Raw genomic sequence first — 12523 nt, 5'->3', positions numbered from 1 at the left:
GAACAGTCACCGTATTTCTAATTACCGCTCCATGCACAGGTTGATTCGTGAAATTCAAATTTTGTATGTCCAAACAAGCCGTGTACGCCTCAGGCAGCGATCGCGGTTTTTGGACTATTATCTTACGAGAAAGGTAGCCATTTAACCCTCTTATGAAGACATCCAGCGCTCGATTCCGGTACGTTTCCATTAAAGCACCCACAGTTTCCGCAGAATAATTCTCGGTTTTTAATTTGTTAATTATTAGAGAAAATTGATGGTTTACGCGGGCATAAAATTCGTCTAACCTGAGACCACCTTGCGTCAACTGGCCCAACTGATGCTCCAAGGTGCGTATGTCCCTTTTATCTGCATAATGTAGCGACAGGCAGTTTTTTATCCCTGGCCAGTCGACCTCGGAAATATTGTGTGAGATTAGAGCAGAGTCAGCGTTTCCCCTAACTTTCCCCCTAATGCTTTTAAGGATGGCCCTATATAGGGGTCTTGCCTTGATGATTATAAAATCATCAAGGCTTCCCTCCACTGATGTCACCCAGGACACGTATTGGGAAGGGTTTCCCTCGAACACCTGAAGATCCCTAACTGAATCCGGTAATCTACCAATCTCCCTTAAGTCGTCCTCATTCACCGGCCCCTGTAGAGGAATTTCAATTGGTGCTGTCACGGGTCCCCCCACGGACGCTGCCTCAAGCTGGCGAATGCGGTATTCGGCTTTTTTAAGCTCAGCCATGAGCGCACCCACAGAGCCATTTAACTCAGTAACCGATTGGGCTAAGGAATTCATAATTAAGTAAATTGACTCACCGACTTTTATTTTCACTCCTTTTCAAACCTTTTCCTTCGCTGCTTCTGTCACTTGTTATTCTCTTCCGCTTATTTCTATCGCACTTGTTGCTTTGCTTATTTCAACTCACAGGCTGATTGGTTGCATCGAGTATCCAAAATGTTGAGCTAGAAATGCGGAAAGTTTTAGTATTTTGTCAAAATTTTTTTTTCTTATTTTATTGGTTAAGGTCACGGAAGGGACGCGGGAACCCTTTTTAGTCGTCCTACAATCAGATTGCAGGCGACCTACTTAGGACGCTTTCTTCACACGATTCTCGGAAGCCTAAACAACTTCTAATATAGCTGCCAGAGGTCAGAAATAGTTGGCGTGTTCCCATGTGAACGACAACGTGCACCCAGATAGGGCGTATCCAGTCCACTGGCTGCAGCTGCTTTATCATGCCGAGATCGTTGACGTTACCCAATTTACTTATGAACATGGCTGTAATTACACTAGCCAATTAACATTTTTCCTCTTTTTTTTTTTTTTTTTTTTTTTGATATTTGCGAATCCGGGCAAGGAGTCGAACCTTGTGCAAATGGCACCCACCAATTCGCCACAGATTTAAAATATGTAATTTTTCTCAAGCATCTTTTAGTATTCTTTTTTTATTTTTTGACAAATATATGTTATTTCCTTCTGACGAGGAGTCGAACCTTGCACTATGAATGTTTCACGGTGCCCACCAATTTGTCAGGGATTTTATTACGATTCTCTGCGTAATTATTTTAAATTTGTTTATTGTTGCAGCCTTTTTATAAAATAAGGCATTTAATTAATTTACCAGTACTTGGCCCCATGCAATCTCCAATGTGGAAGGTGTAGCATGACTACTATTGCGGGCACACAAGACTGTAACCGACCGACATTATAGTCGCAGGAGTCCGTCCTAGTAGGCGTAGGCATACGGTCTCCTATGGCAATTCTAATGTCACCGAGCGCAGACGAAAAATTGCTGTGGTGCAGTAACAAGTAACATTTTGTTTTATTTCCTTGACAAATTTTAGCCATCTTCTTTCATCCTCGTGAGTAAATTGCCAGGACCGTACGGGGGGACCGTAGGTAGTGAATCGCTGAGCAACATACTCCGAGTTTTATATTTATTTATCGCAGTAGTGCAGTTATAAGTAATGTTTTATTTAATTCACAAATTTTAGAAATTTTATTTCATCCTCGTGAGTAAATTGCCAGGAGGGTCCCCCCGTAGGTGGTGAATCGCTGAGCAATTTACTTCGAGATTTATATTTATTTTATAATTATTATTTTTTTTTTTTTCGAAAGAGAAAGAAAACTACTTTCACCGAGCATTCACCTTTCACTGCACCTCACAAAATTATCGTCGCACTCCGCTCCATTTTGCCGGATATTCCCTTATTAAACAAGGGAATCCTTTGTGAAGCTCGCATTGCGGCTGTTATTTTGCACAAGTGCGGCTTCACATTGCGGAAGGGCATTTTCAAGCGTTCGTGATTTTTCGTTTTGCGCCGTGAATAGTCGAGAATTTTTTTCAAAAACTCAATCTGATTTAATTTGAATTTATTTCAAATTCAGTTTTAATTTCACTTTATTTTGTTAACTCCATTTTTTAATTTATTTATTAAATTTAATTTCATTTGAACTTAATTTATTTTGTGTTAATTTACAATAAAAAATGTAGCTATGATCCCAATTTTGGTTTCTTGTCTAATTTAATTTTAATTTAATTTTAATTATAATTTGATTTATTTTATTTTATCAGGTTTAATTTTATTTTCCATTTATTTTATTCCATTTCATCACATTTTTTTTGAAGTGAAAACTTCTTTAGAATCGTTGGGAGTGATTTGAGAAAAAGTGAAACGAAAAAAGCGACACTCTTGGATACGAATATTACATATACACGTAGCGACGAACTAAATAACTTTTAGGCCAGCGCCGACAGCATAGCGCGATAGCCGAGCGGCTAGCAATGTGAGCTTCCGATCCAAAATCCTTGGTTCGAATCACAAGAAAAAAAAATTTTTTATACAGTTATTTTATTTTATTTTATGATATGTTTATGAGGAGCTTTTTTTCATGGCAGAAATACACTCGGTGTTTTGCCATTGCCTGCTGAGGGGTGAGCGCTATTAGAAAAATAGTTTTCCTTAACACTTTATCGACCGGTTGTGGTTGAGGCTGCCACTCAGTAAGTACCGGCTAAATTTTCACTATGCATTGTGTTGTGCTAAGCAAAACTCTTCATCTGCACTTTCTTTATCCATTAGAAACGGTACAAACTATTATAATTGATAAAAAATTGTACAGGTCAGTACAAAGCTGCAAATAATTAACGATGTTGGCGCTGCGTAGTTATAAAAAGAGCAACCCACTGACAAAAACCGTCGATAACCAAAAGCCGATTAATAGGCTACCGGTCAATAAGCGCTGGCAATCGAAAAACCTATAAATAGGCTACCGGTCGATAAAGTGTTAATTTTGGTGTTTTCACCGAGATTCGAACTGACGTTCTCTCTGTGAATTCTGAATAGTAGTCACGCACCAACCCATTCGGCTACGGCGTTTGTTTAATTTTACTGATGCAAAAATGAGGAAAAATATATGAATAAAGTTTGCTTACTGTTTACACATTTTCCAAAGGTGACGGAGAACCAAAAAAAAAAGTCGATTTTCAAACAAATACGAGTGCATATGTGTAATTGTGTTAGAGTTTCGGTCACGCCCCAGCAAAACCTGCGTGCATATGTGTTTGTAACATTCAAAAAAATGTAATTGTGTTAGAGTTTCGGTCACGCAGGTTTTGCTGGGGACGCTCATAATAGCAACCGCGTGTGTATTTTTATATTCGTAAATATTTTAATTTTTAAATATTTACCGCAATTATGCCGAAAAATAATGCAGAAAAGTGTCGTGAATATCGACAGAAAAAAAAATCAATAAATAGCATCACGGAATTCATTCACGAAAATTTAATAAAGTATACACCCGAAGTATCGCGGATACTTAGAAAAGATTACAATAAAGTTCCAATGATTTTAAGTGGCGATTTTAACGTAAATTTTGCATTGGACACAGCGGTTCCTTTAATTGACGTTCTCAATACAACATTCAATTTAAAAATGTGTAACAATCGCATTGAATCGACAACACGATCAAAAACAACCATTGACGCGGTATTTCAAAGACATGTTGACAACATCGAAACCAAAGCATTTGTATCATATTTTAGCTATCATAAGCCACTCGTATCATTTGTTGAAATTGAAAACATTGAGGATGAATAATAATAAAATGAAGAAAATAAAATATGAACTTTATAGCAATATTATAATGATCCTATAATTATCTTGCTCCTAATGCTGCTTTCGTCTTATTCTCTCTCAGTTTGTTTTACGGAAGGTTTCACTTCTATCGCGTCTAACCGTTAGACTGGTGTTTTTTTTTTTTTTATAACACGGCGCACTCACTTTTTCACTTACACCTTTTTTCCACTTCCACTGCACCACAAGGACTCCCTTGCGGAGATCCTTGTTAGGTACCCCATCTTTGAAAAAAAGAGGGGTCCCTGCTCGGGCGCCAGTTAACGTGTCCCGCAGGACATCGTTTAAAAAATTAAAGTTGCGGGCCAACCACTTGGCCCGTTACGTTATACTTACTTTCTGCGTCCTATAATTAATTCTCCTTTTTTAGGTATTGAACAATATATTTTATTATATTTGCTGGTTGAAGAATACCGATTGAATGCTACTGGTTCAAGACTGCCCGCGCAGCGTCACACTCAGAACCTTTTATACTTAAGCTAGCCTTATTCCTACCCTAACTCTGCTGACATAGCGATTCCCACGATGTTGTGCATTTCAGGTGTAGTTGCTGTCTGCTGGATGCGCGTGTGGATCACGTTGCATTAAGCAGACGCACTGTCAGCATATTTCAATAGACAGGTGTGCTTCTGCTGCAAGTGAGCGAGTTAACTGTGGTGTTAACTTGGACCTAGTTTATGTTTTATTTTAATAACAGTGTTTAAAAAACATCCGCTTTTAATAATATAATATTTACCTGGTCGAATATAAACAACATTCATAGACATTGCCTTTCCGCTACTACGATGCACTGGATTGCTACTCCAAACATGACCATTCCTTCCCAAAAGTGGATTAGAACTGGATACATCTGCAATGTCATTTAGTTCTAGCTGCACTGTTGGTGCTGACTTTTGTTTTTTTGCCGGGGGACCTTTATTTTTTTTTTCAGATGCCATATTTTGAGCGGACTCCACGGCTTTCATCAGTTCCTCTTCAAAAGTTTCCTGGAATTCAGGAGAGTAGTTTGGATCCTCCAAACTATCGTCACTGTCAAAATCAACTTCCTCTTCAAGGTTGTCCTCAGTAAAGCTTACATCGCTGTCAATACTGTCCAGGAGGGCTTCTATTTCTGCATCCGCAAGGCAACGACTTGAGTTTTCCATTATTTTCTTTTATTTCTCCTGAAAACCGCACGGAACATATATTTCATTCTCAAATATTTATACGCTAATGACAAGACCACGTAAAATTTACGTACAAAAATTTATACGTTAATGCTAAGATCACGTAAAATTTACATGCACACTTTTTTTTAAAGAACGGTTAAAGCTAAACGCGAAGTAACAACTGATTTATGATTCACTTGTTAATGCAACAATAAAATAAAGGAAGCACTGCCAAGAGGTCGTAGCGATAGCGCCGAACGGTAAGGTGTAACTGACTTTTCTTGCGACATACACGTAAAATTTACGTATATTACGATTCTAGGGTTAATAATATTTAAAAAAAAATGCTAATAAAAGACATTTTAGATAATAAAGCATAAGTCTAAAAATGAGTTTATAATTTTTTTTCATTTTGCAAACAATTAATTGACATACTGTATATACTAAAATGCTGAGAATGATGAGAGTAGTCGATTCAACCAAGTCTGCCCACATGCATGTCCGTGCGCATGATAACTCGAGCAAAAATTTGTGTGTTTTAACCCTCCGTTGTAAACCACTTTTTAAACCTTCGGTTGTACACCTCGGGTCATTTACATGCATTTGTATGGGAATATATGGCAAATGCATGATCATTTATAAACATCGTAGGTATATATTTAAAATTTCTTACCTTTCTTATTAGTTTTGGCATGCATTGAGCTGCCTACAGAAGAAAAAATATTCGCTGTAAATATTTCGGTTTGTAAAGAAAAACCTTTTTTCTGCTACGATATTTACAGGGATATTTATTTGTTTGTTGAAAAATGATTCCATAGCCAAACGAGTAGTAAACTGAGAAATAATGCTTTGATTATTCATACGATTTTCGATGTTTGCAACGACCAATGTATTCTATAAAGCCGTCAAAATATTGCACCTAGCATCACTTTTTCTATTTTCTAAGCCCATCGACTTCCTTGCAAATACAAAACGCTGCCAATGCCATGTCATCCAACACGTTGCAAAAGAAAACAAAGGTCCATCGACTTGTTGACCGTTTTGATGTGAAATGTGTGACCATTTGATCCATACAATCGACAGCAGCTTTATGTGCATTATAATATAAAATAGCCGATGGTTTTTTTGCATCGCCTTCACACTCTTTTGTATAATGAACGGTGGAAAGTAAATTGACCGCTTTGTTCTTCTTTGGCACATAGCTGCTGATTGAAACAAGGTTTTCATGAAAACCAAATAATGACGAAAGCGCTGGTCTAGAATTGTTCTTTTCCATATCTGATGGAAGACAACGTTTGTTGGATCGCATGGTGCCAACTAATGGAAGTCCTATAGCAGCGAGACGCTTAGCTCCATTCAATGTGACGAAAAACTTATGGGCTATTATTGTACGACCGCTGTTTTCATATCGGTTAGATAATTGTAACATCACATTTTCCCCTTGATCAACTTCACGCTCTCCTCCTTCTGTTCGGCCACAATACAACTTTCCTTGCCTACCAGATTTTTATACCGTATTTCGCCGGTTTTGATGAAATATATTGCGTGAATTTTGTTCGGCTTCGATATGGAAATAGTTGCTCATAGATAGTAATATTTTCATGCGGGTCATAATTATCTTTGAGGTTTTCATTCAAGATATTCCACGTTATCACGTCAAAAAATATCGGGTAAATGACGCTTTATTTGGCGCGTAAATATTTTTTTTTTTGTCAGTAACGTGTTATATGCTCAACGTTTACTGGGCAACTGATGAACAGAATGAGAAAAACAAACGACGAAGAATACATACATATATAACCCATGATGGAAAGAATAATGAGGTGGTGAATCACTTAAAGAACTTTGTATGCGTGACAAATAGTCTTTAAAATGTGCGTTTTCTTAAATAAATGTGTTATGCTTATGTATAATTTAATTTATGAGTTTTTTTTTTAAGCGAGACACTTTTGTTAAGGGAACGACTTTTTTGCTATATTTGAAGTTATGTAACTAGATAAGGTACTCTTTTTGTAAAAATGTCAGTATGGTTTCTTTAGTATTTTCTGTATAGTATAGTATAACTCTTAATGTCCTATGTCTCACTAAGGATTGATGACCGGAAGAAACGATTACACCTCTATGGTTTTAATTCGCATTCAATAAATTCAAAGGCTTTTTAAAATGTGTAAAAAGGTTTTCAATCTTAAGAAGAGTTGAGAGAGGGGCATTTAATATTTTTGCATAGTCTTAAATGGAGCCAAAAATTAAATTCACACTTTCAAAATATCAAATTTTATAAAAACCAACTAATTTTCATTAGCACTAAAATCTTGTCAGAGTGACCTTTTTTAACCTTTTTTTGTTTAATAATATAGTTTGTTTTTTAACCTAAAGTTTCGGTAACTTTAAATTAAAAAAAAGAAACAAAGACGAAACTTCAAAATTTTCGCATTTTCGGTATAAAAAAGCACTAAATTTATTGCGAAGAGCAAATGGTTGGCAATACTGCACAACTCAGCAAACGTGACGTCACGTACGCTCTGATGGGCGCAATCTTCTTTCTATCATTCTTGTATATAACCAATACACACAACAGAGAACGTAAATTCATAGAGAAGGCGCAGTCCCGGCCCGTTCCTCCTAACAAAATACGGGTAGGAAAATGAAATCAGCACAAGTTAACAGTAGGAAATTAATTAATATGGCTGCCGGAGCGAAATGAGAGGGAGAGAGTGATACGCAAGTGTGAAAAAATGTAGTTTACATTAGCTTACTTTGCTTGCGTACAGAACAGATTTGATATGTCCATATGATTTGTATGCATGTTTACAGATTTGTTCTTTTTGGTCTTTTTATGAAAATTGCGCGTAATTGCATGTATGCATGTTTATAAAAATATATTAGCATAGGACATACAGCTATGGTCAAACGTTTAGCGCACTTAAAAAGAGTTCAATATAATGCTCGATTAAATGATATGAAACCAAAATAAATCCAGTTTTTTTAACTAAATATATTTAACACTTTATTATAAGACAAAATAACTTAAAGTAGACAGTTTTCCCTAGAAAAAATATGATAAAATAGAAGTAATTCTTATTTGATCATAGTGCGATTTGGACAAAGACTTAGCGCAGTTTTGATTTCTGTAAAAAATATGAAATATTTGTAAGAAATGAGAAAAGATTGTTGACTATTATTATTTACCATATCAATATTTGGTAGAATAGGCGTTATTCTGTATAACTCCACACCTGCGTGGTAAACTCTCTATTAACTTTTGGCACCTGTCCAAAGGAATAGAGTTCCATGCTTCCGTACACCTTCCCAAAGTTCATCAATATTTTTTCATTTTTTTTTGTCCAACCATCGTCTTCACATCATTCCACAAGTTTTCGATTGGATTTAAATCCAGACTTTGTGCTGGCCAATCGAGCTGGGTAATATTTTCCTGCGAAAGCCAGTTTTTGACCACTCCCGCAGTATGTTTGGGATCGTTGTCGTGCATAAATATCCAATTTTTGCATGTTGTACTATTGCTATCTCATAAAGTCCATCCGTAATGTATTTATGAAATACTAGCAAACCCGGCCCCCTTCCCTGGGCACACTAAAATAGAATAGATATGGTTTAGAACAGAAAATATATGGTTTTCATATTATTTATTTCTTTATTCTTTATTCAAGCGCTTTGGCATAAACAATATTTTTTGTTTTTCTATTTGTTTTTGAGTAAATATAAAATATAAATTGAAAATCAGGAAAAAAGAAGATTGTTTTTAAATTTCAAATCAACGCATATGAATAAACAATCGTCTTTTTTCCTGATCATCCATGAATTTTTCGTTTCAATTTATATGTTTTATTAAGCATTGGAGCTTTTTTAACCATTATCCATTTATATTTAAAAAAAAAAAAAAACGAAAAAAATTGTTTTTTTCACGAACACATAATTTCATTCGGATTTCACATTAAATTCTCAAATTTCGTAAGAAATTATTCACTGTTCCAAAACCCACTCCAAAAAAATTCACAAACAATTTTTACATGTTGCACTTACGTTTTTTCCTTATGGCATCCAAATCAGAAAGAAATATTGACACATTGTAACTCACACTGTCAATTTGACAGTTCAGTTCCGCCCCAAGCGTTAAAAAAGTAAGCGTTAAAAAGTACTGCTCCGAATTACAACCAAACTTTACGAAACCCATTTTCAATACTTACTTAACAATGTGCATAAGTTTGGTTTAATTCGGTGCAAAGACACGGCGGGTCCACGTTTTGGCATATATTTCGAGACCCTAGTCATCAATAGGTATGAAAATTACCCCGTATTAAAGCACTTATCAACAACTTTCATTTGATACCCATATTGTACATACACGTCCGAAGGTTACCCGGGTCCACGTTTTGACCTATATCTCGAGACTCTATCTACCAATAGGTATTCAAACTATACGGAAATCATCTTCAATACCTTCTTAACAATGTGTGTAAGTTTGGTTTAATTCGGTTCAAAGACACGGCGGGTCCACGTTTTGGCATATATTTCCAGACCCTAGTCATCAATAGGTATGAAAATTACCCCGTATTAAAGCACTTATCAACAGCTTTTATTTGATATCCATATTGTACAAACACATTCTAGGGTCCACGTTTTGGTCTCTATCTCGAGACCCTAGTCACGGAGCGGATGGAAATACTCTGAACTAAAGCATGCAGCAACAGCTTCCATTTGATACCCATATTGTACATACACGTCCAAAGGTTACCCGGGTCCACGTTTTGACCTATATCTCGAGACCCTATCTACCAATAGGTATCCAAACTATACGGAAACCATCTTCAATACCTCCTTAACAATGTGTGTAAGTTTGGTTTAATTCGGTGCAAAGACACGGCGGGTCCACGTTTTGGCATATATTTCGAGACCCTAGTCATCAATAGGTATGAAAATTACCCCGTATTAAAGCACTTATCAACAGCTTTCATTTGATAGCCATATTGTTTATACACAACCAAAGGTTACCCGGGTCCACGTTTTGACCTATCTCTCGAGACCCCAGTCACGGAGCGGCATGAAAAATACTCTATACTAAAGCATTCACCAACAGCTTCAATTTGATACCCATATTGTACATACACATCCGAAGGTTATCCGGGTCCACGTTTTGACCTATATCTCGAGACCCTATCCACCAATAGGTATCCAAACTATACGGAAACTATCTTCAATACCTTCTTAACAATGTGTGTAAGTTTGGTTTAATTCGGTGCAGACACGGCCGGTTAGCGAACACACACAAAAAGTTGACTTTATTTTATATATAAGATTTTTTTCAGTTTGTGTCCGAAAAATCCAAATATCTTACGGAACCCTATTTTTTTCCAAAATAAAATGTAATCCATGTTACTCGTGGATAATGTAGTTTTCGAATGGTGAAAGAATTTTTAAAATCGGTCCAGTAGTTTTTGAGCCTATTCGTTACAAACAAACAAACAAACAAACAAAGTTTTCCTCTTTATAATATTAGTATAGATGATATTCCAACCGCCCATGGCACTGCAAGCTTTAAGGTCATTAGGAAGTTATTTGATATTGATCAGAAGAATTCCAATTTTAAAATTTGCCCAAAATTGACGGAGGCTCATATTTACCCAAGCATTTGTAATAATATAATATAATATAATAATTTTATATATATTTTTTCATTTCAGGAAATGTACAATAAATACCTATTATTTATAGTATTGTAATATATATATACTATATATGAGTAGTTAACTTACTTGTTGGTAAAAATAAAAAATAGAGATTAAAAAAACTAGGATTTCAATTTTCTTAAGGATAATAATATTTATTTGGTAACAAGAACTTAAATGAACATATACCAATAATTTAATTCGACAGGATTTCCTTACAAAATCAATATATTCGTTCAGCTAAATCAAATGAATATCTGCATATGAAAAATCGTTCATATGGACGTGCAAAAGCAAACACGCATACAAATAAATACATGCTTACAAACTTCCATAGACATACATACATATGAGACTGCGAGCACTTGCGACAGAAAAAATATTTCGATTTGCTATTGCTGTCGAGAATTGAGAACACATATTTACATACATATATTGATGCATACATATGTACGGAGCCGCGGCCACTCGACTTGACAAAAATTCAAGATTTACCAAATATTGGCAAATAATTCAACGCGAAATATTCCAATATTGACTATTTTCGAATGGTCGCGAAAATTGGCATATGGGCGGCTCGTTTTATGAATGAAAGTACTTTGTTCGTAGAAATATGAGCTCGAACTTATCAATGAATTTGTTTTTTTGTGCTTTTTAATATTTGAAACTGTTCAGCGTCGTCGCGGGTAAATAATCATGGCGGCAACAGCTACGCCTAGGAATGCATTTTGTTCTTGTAGTCGCTAGGCTTAGAATTTTAGTTTTGGAAGCATACACATGTAGAGGCATAAAGTAAGTATGTGCGGTTATATGTATATACGAATATTCATTGTTTTGCTTAGAATAGAAACTTTTACGTACATATGTACATTGTCCCAACATATGTATGTGCATACATACATACATATGTATATGTACGCGAATAAGGTTTAGATGAGTTTTTTTGCATATGTTTGTCTATTTGTATGAGCTGTGTTTTGAGGCAGGTCAAGATTTTGTTTCTGGCCACATGAATATGGATGGTAGATGTTAAAGTGGTGCACAAGTCGACATATATGTGCTTTCAAGTCATTTGCTAAATTCACACAACAATGCAGTGTTTTGTTCTCAACTAACAGTAACAGGCAATAGCAGCTAGAGAGAAAACCAAATCATGCTTTTGTATGACTTGTTTCTCTCTCAGCATTATCACAACACACATATTTCGGCAAGATAGCAAGAAAAGCAATGACACTGAAAGGGAATGAAAAACAATTCAATTCAAACAAGTGAATTGTGTCAAATGTGGATTATTTACTTACATGAATTCCTGATATTTTAAAATCAAATAGGCAGTTAATGTTTGGTATGATGGTTTTGTAGAATAAAAATTAAATTCTGATTAATATTTGAATGTAACTTACACTTTGCCGCTAATATACACTATGTACATACATACATATGACACCAATTCACACATTGTACTTGATGTCTTTCGGCAAAGCTTGTATGAGAATGTTTTTCTACCATTGCCATGCAAGCATATAGGCAGCGTCGTGCAATTCGTGCACTGTCGATAGAGCCGAA

General features: G+C 35.7%; 1 protein-coding gene across 1 annotated transcript in view; it reads left to right on the top strand.

Moving 5' to 3' along the window:
- The window catches only part of LOC129251140 (SCY1-like protein 2), a 77653-nt gene that overhangs the window by 37786 nt on the left and 27344 nt on the right, over positions 1 to 12523 (top strand). The gene's annotated exons all lie outside the window — the stretch shown is intronic.

The sequence above is a fragment of the Anastrepha obliqua genome, unplaced genomic scaffold, assembly GCF_027943255.1.
Source record: "Anastrepha obliqua isolate idAnaObli1 unplaced genomic scaffold, idAnaObli1_1.0 ptg000005lb, whole genome shotgun sequence".
NCBI classification, from domain to species: domain Eukaryota; kingdom Metazoa; phylum Arthropoda; class Insecta; order Diptera; family Tephritidae; genus Anastrepha; species Anastrepha obliqua.
The sequence above is the reverse complement of the archived record's forward strand: the minus strand, read 5'-3'. Positions and strand labels throughout refer to the sequence as shown.